We start from the raw sequence: 7247 nt of genomic DNA on the forward strand, positions 1-7247 counted from the left end.
TAAATTATAGTGTTAGGGGTAAATCAAAAAAAAGTAAGAGAAATCAAGATTAACAATATGCCAATAAAAATATTTATTTAAAAGATATCGCCTATTCCATTAATGTGCTTCAAAAAATGTTACTTAACAAGATAATAATGGAGAGATGAGGAGAAAAAACTCCTCCATTAATTTGAAAGTTCATTCCTGTTATTTTTAATATAAAATTATAAAATATCAAAAATTTTAAAATTTTAAATTGGGTGATGTAATGTTTTGAATAAAAACTGTTAGTTGATAAAAAAAATTATAAAAAATAACCTAAAAAATTTAAAAAAACTCAATCAATATTAAAAATATGATAGATATTTAAAAATATTACAAGTCCTATAAAAATTTATGAAAAATTAGTTTGAACTGTTAATATTTAAAAATAATTGATAAATTTTGAATGAATATTTGTAAATAATAATATTTAAATTATTAAATATTAAAATATTTAATATTTTAATAATATTTATTAAATTTTATTTTAACAAGACTTTAGGGTGCCCAAAGCTTTAGAAAAAAAACTTTAAGGTACTCATCACTTTTAAAAAAACATAAGGCATGGTCGAAGTTATACATGTCATTATGCATAAGCTCTATGCACATGTTATATCAGCAAAAAAAAAATAAAAAAGATTAATGGCTAACTAACAGAAGGAATTTTTTGTTCCTCAGAAAAATAATTCAAGGATAAAATTATCTCACTTATTAGTACAAAATACCCAAAGCTGCTTAAAAAAATATAAGGTTAAAAATGTACCTTAACCCATATTTTTTTTTGTCCTTGTTTGTATTATTGAATCTTTTTTTATAATTTTTTTAGTTTTTTTATTATTTTCTGATCAACTAACTATCAAAATTAACTTTTGTTAATAGTAGGAGTTATATTGTACAATTTTCAAAAATTAATATTGCATAAAAAATGACTTCGAGGTCTCATGCGTTTGTAGAATTATAATTTAGGAAGAAAACTACCATTTAACCCTTGAATTAACAACACATTTAAAACAAGTGTTAGTGCGCTTTTTGTAGAATTATAATTTAGGAAGAAAACTATCCTTTAACCTTTGAATTAACAACACATTTAAAACAAGTGTTAGTGCGCTTTAGCCACCACCGCAACAGCGGATGAGTCCGTAATCGCAGGCACTTCCCTTCCACCAACTCAATCAAAACATTTAAATAATTTGTTTGGTCATGATTTATTTATTTACTTATTAAATATTAATTAATGGCACCACCATTCGCGCATGTGGAGTTGAAATATTTAAAGGAAGAAATTTTTTTTAGGGATCAAATAATGTCAAACCGAAAAGTCAACGAATTTAAGAAAAGGGGATCAGATGTCAAACCAAAAGGCGAAAAGGCAAGAGTTTCAGTTTTTATGGTACCATGAGTTTAACTCATGGTTAAATGTGATAATTAAATAGAAATTATATATATATATATATATATAAAATAAATTCACATTATTTCTAATTGTGTCAAAAGAACACATGATACAGGACTATAAATTAACCTTGTAAGTTATAATTTTATAACTTATTAAATATAGGTGTATCTTAGTTAAACATTTTATTAGAATATAAAAGAAATCTTACATCTGTTTTTTGGCTAACAAAGAAATCACATATTTAAAGATTAAAAAATAGATCATAAATATATAAGTTTAGAAAATATATAACTAAATGGCTTAAACTATTTTTGTGAAGCATACTATCTTTAAGTATATTTAATATAAAAAATCTAATATGATATGATGAGCCATTTAATCGAAGACAAAAAAAGGAAGAGAGAGAGAGAAGAAGAAAAATGAAAGAATCAAAGATAAAACAAAACAATAAGATATTGCAAAAAAAGAAAGAGAGAAGGAGAAGAAGAAAAAAATTGAATAGATTTGAGGTCTCTGAAACTAAAAAAAATTATAAACTTAGGCAAGAAGAAGAAGAAAATGAAAAAAATGAGAAAAAAAATAATAAAAGGAATATTAGGACATAAAAAAATCTCATCTAAATATTAAAAGATAGATTATAAATATATAAGTTTAGAAAGTACATAACCAAATGACTTAAATTATTTTAGTAAAGTATATTATCCTTAAGTACACTTAATATAAAAAATCTAATATAGTATCATGAACCATTTGATTGGAAAAAAAAAACAAAGAGAAAGAGAGAAAAGACAAAAAAAATTACAGAAAGCACTCATTTGTATTATAGTTGTTAACAAGAACAGAAAGCACTCATTTACAATTTTTATTACACTACTAGACTTTTTTTGGGCAAAATTACACTACTTGATTATTTACGTTATAAGATGCATGCTATTACTGCTATAACTTATGACTGTATAGTAATTTTCTGTATTTACATATAATATAAAAATAATAAAAAGTTGCATTATGTATAATATATGCATAGTACAAGAACAACTTTTAGGCTTGTAATAAGGGCCTTTATATAATCTCAATTTATGTTTTATATTGACAACGATATTGATAATAATGCTCATTGTCCTTTTTTTAAAAAAAAAATTGTGCATGTCATCCTGGCAGTGAAGGCATGCTGATTTTCCATGTATCGTTCCAATTTTACCTGATGTCCTTGAAGGGACTTCTCTTAAGCTAAACTTTGCTTCTTATATTTTGTATGCCACAAATGTTCATGCTTGTATTTGCTTCTTTTTTTGGAGTTAGTTAAGTAATATTAGTATTCGATACGCCTAGTTCTTGATTCTTGTTCTATCGATTCGGCAATTCCCACAATAAAAAGATGTTTTAGCCCAAGTAATAATATCGTTCTAAATTACATAAAGAAAAATTATAATAAAATCCTTTTAAAATATATAAATAATAATTTGATCTCTCAAAATATTATAATTTCATTAAAGTCTCTTGAAATTTTTCTGTCATTAATGAATTTATATAAATAAACAAATTGTTCTTATTGAAAATAAAATAATTCACAAATTTTATTTAAATAATTATAATTTTTTTATATTCGTAACAATACAATAATAAATTTATAATTTAACATATAAAGTTATAATTTTTATTGCATTAATATGAATATAAAAAAAATTGTGCTTATTTAAATAAAATTTTTGAATCATTGCATTTTTAACAAAGATAATTTAATAATTTATATAAATTTATTAATAATAAAAAAGTCATAAAGACCTCAATAAAATTATAACATTTTAAAAGATTAAATTATTATTTTTATATTTTAGAGGAATGTTATTGTAATTTAATTTTTTCATAGCATATTCTATCAATATAGACAATTAATTGATATATAAAATTTTGTTATATTAAACTATATCTGTTATCATTGAATGATGTGATGTAACTTTTTGTTCCCACATAATGGTGGGAATTAGGAAAGCGACGGTCCTTTGACCAAAAACAACAATAATAGTTTTAATGCTAATACTAACAACAATTTATTAAGTGTCGGATAGGTGGTCTGATTAATATTTGAAATAAAATATTATTATCATCTTTGAGACCCACATATATATATATATATATATATACGTAATATACAAACAAGATTTTACGTATATATATATATATATATATGTAGCGATTTCTTATTGCCGTTTTTTTTATAAGGCCTTGTTACAACTTCACGCAGATGAGGAAATTTTGTTCAAGTTTGGTAATTTTATTAAATTTATCAACAATTTGAATCGGTTTAGAAATTATCCAGAGAAAACTAATCTATATGTCCTTCTAGTTTTCATCAATTTTGAATTACTCCCTCTATTAAAAAATATAAAAAAAATTAGATATTAAAAAATATAAAACATTTTTAATTTTTTGAAGTGTGATCATTATTTAAAAAAAACTTCTATTAATAATGACTTTATATTTAGTGTAAAGTGTTTAACAGAGTTAAATATAAAAAGATAAGATTAGTTAAAAAGTAGGCAGCTACTTTATTGAGATAAGATTCAGTTAAAAATGTCTTATTTGAACGAAGGAATTAGGTATTTTTATTTTATTTTATTTTATTTTAATTAAATATTTATAATTTAATTGATTAAGTATATTAGTCCCACAGGTTAAAATTATGAAGGAATGATTTGTTCAAACAAAACACTTGTAAAATTTATAAAAAATTGATTGAATAGTTTTAGTCAAAAAGAAAAAAAATTATCAAACACAATGTTTATATTTTTATTTAATCTATGAAAATTCTAATTATATAAAAATTTATATAAAAAATTACCTAATTATATAAATTTTGAATTATAAAATTATTTAATTAATTTTAAATCTATATAATCTTTAAATAAAAAATATAAAAATTGTTAATTTTATTTTTTAAAAGAAAAGTCTAAGGATTTTAACCCTTAAATATTAACATATTTAATTAATCAAATCATAAGAGTTTGATTAAAATAAAATCAATTATAGAGAGATAATTCAAAATTAAATCAAACTATGAGGAAATATACAAGGACATGTGGTTTAATTTTCTCAATTATCCTGAATCACTTTTTTTACTTAATGAATCCCTGTTTGGCGGTTTGTATAATTATTGGTGAGTTTTATTTGAAAAGCAACGGTGTGTACGCTCAAGCTCCGAGATCGGATCAGTTTTTGCTTTTTTTTTTTCTTTTTATTTATTTATTTATTTTGTCTCCTTTTGGGAGAGGCCATTTGCAATCGCCGCCATGTAATATGTATGGGCGTTCGTGACTGATGAGTAATTTCTCAAGGAAATTTGTAAATAAATTATAGAAAAATATTTTGAGTAATCATCACAGTCACTTTTTCATTTGTTTAGCTGGTAGTGAGGGGAGGACATGAAAAATTTTAATAAATTTTGGGTCCTTTATTTGGTTAAAGAAAATGAAAGAGACCATTTTTCTCTTCTTATTCGGCTAAAGCAAAATAGAAGAAAGGAAAAAAAAAATTAATAATCTTCCTTCATCTCCTCTCCATCCAACCAAACAATATAAATAGACAAGTTTTGTTAATTTTATCAAGCTTTGTCAAGATATAATTTGGTTTCGTGTAAGGTGTTCAAGGAATGTGATGGGACAAAATCAGAAAACCCTTATCTTGTTTCCTGTTTTAAAAAAAGATCTAAGACTAAATTTTTGTCTCGTATCCCTTTCTGTTATACTAGAAATTAAAACGGGATTAAGACGAGATCGGGACATCATGCCATTTTGATAAATCAATAATGTGGGAGAAAGGTTTCAATAATAACATGTATTAAAATTTTAAATCACAAAATTTATTAAGTCTAAAATTAAAACAACAAGAGTATAGAAATTGCAATAATTTAAAGTTAATTATTTAATTACATCAATTACAACTACAAATGTATAGTATTATGATAGTAATTATAAGTGATATTTAAATTATAAGAGTAACAATAACAGACAAGCCAGGCACAATATTAAGTCATTATTCTTCTTTTTTAGTTGAGATATGTTTTAGTTGAGAATGCTAAGCTAATTATTCTTTTAAAAATAAAGCAGGAAATATAACATAAATAAAAGTTATTAAATAGATTGATATAAAAATAAATTCTACTAATATATGAAAATATATTACCATATACTACTTACTCTGTATCATTAAAATTATCAATATAAAAAATTTAGCTTTAAATATGTATTGCACTTATTGAAATTATAATTGATATAATTAATATAAGTATAAATTATATTAACATAATTAATATATTTAATGTATATTTTTAAAATAAAAATAATATATATATAATATTCGAAACAAGACGGACATTTCAAGGACAATCCATGTCTCGTCCAAAACTCTTTCGCATGCCGTCTCAATTGTTTTTAGGTTAGGATGAGACCCATCCTGATATGACTTGGATGGAATCGACCAATCAGAATGGATACAAGTTAAACACTCTTGTTTCATGAACTATCTCTGTACAATATACTCCTTCAATCTTCTTTATAAATTATTTTTACCAATCTCATTAATGTTGATGAAAAAAAAAAGGTAAAATGAATAAAAGTTGTAAATTCCAAGTTTTCTTATATAATAAATTTAAAAAATGATGGCATGTTACTTTTTCAAGTTTCATAAGTAATTTGAATCCTAAATTATAGGTCTAGATATGATTTGAATCCTAAACTTTTAAAATGTGTATTTTAAACCTTAAACAATTAAACTTAAAATAATTTTGCCCCAACCATTAAGTTTAGACATAACTCCATTAAATTAGGGTGTAATGTGTAATTTTTATCAAATGAGGATGTGAGAGAGGGAGAGTAAAATTTGGTGTAAATAGCACATTAGGTCCCAATTTGAATAGCATTTGTTAAAATTTAATAATAAGGATGAAATTATCCTAATTTTAATTAGTTGAGATATAAAATATCTTTTAAAAGTTTATAGTTTAAATTATTCCTGAATTTAAGGTTCATGATTTAGATAGTATAGTAACCTTATTTTTTCTCTCTTATAAAAAATAATTTTTCAAAATATCTTTTAAGTATTATATAAAAAATCACACGTAATTTATAAAATAATACAAATGAATAAATAGGAGCCGAGGGAGTAGTTTTCAAAATGAAATTTTGATTCTCGGTTGATTAAAGATGTTCCCGGACTCAAGAGAATAGAATTATTAATTATTATTATTTTTTTCTCCTTTTGCAATAAAAAATTAAAAAAATCTCATTTGTCAGAGAAGATTTTGTCCTCGTCAGACGTCAGATTTGAATTATCCTGCTCTCTTTTTCCAAAAAACAAAGATTTTTTTTTTTTTTATCATTTTGGTTTTCAAATGAACGACCAAATTGACCGCATACTTTGAATTGAAAGGCAGTGATAATTACTCCTTCCTCCCTCCTTACAAATCATTTTTACTAATGGCATTTATGTCAATGTAAGAAAAATATAAGAGACAGAAATGTATAAAATTTTAAATATATTTTTATATAATAAATTTAAAAAATATGTTATATTATTTCTTTTTGATGAAGGATAACTTTAAAATTTTTTTTTAAATATTATCTAAAAAACTTTACCATAATTTATAAATAAAATTAAATAAATTTTTTAAAATGTGTCTTATAAATAAGATCAAAAAAAATATTGATCAATTAAAAATTAAATATTAAATAATAAATAGTCTTTTATGATCTTATCCATAGTTAGAGCTGGGAATAAAGGTCGGGTCTGAAAGCCCTGTTTAAATAAGGGTTCGAGCTTTAAAAATAAA

The 7247-nt window shown here is 23.1% G+C and overlaps 1 pseudogene; it reads right to left on the minus strand.

The window, feature by feature from the left end:
* Positions 1-2550: 2550 nt before the first annotated feature.
* LOC129312239 (U6 spliceosomal RNA) lies at positions 2551-2640 on the minus strand (annotated as a pseudogene).
* Between the last annotated feature and the right edge of the window lie 4607 nt (positions 2641-7247).

The sequence above is a fragment of the Prosopis cineraria genome, unplaced genomic scaffold (genome assembly GCF_029017545.1).
Source record: "Prosopis cineraria cultivar Desert tree isolate PC_DT_omini unplaced genomic scaffold, ASM2901754v1 PC5, whole genome shotgun sequence".
Taxonomy (NCBI): Eukaryota; Viridiplantae; Streptophyta; class Magnoliopsida; order Fabales; family Fabaceae; genus Prosopis; species Prosopis cineraria.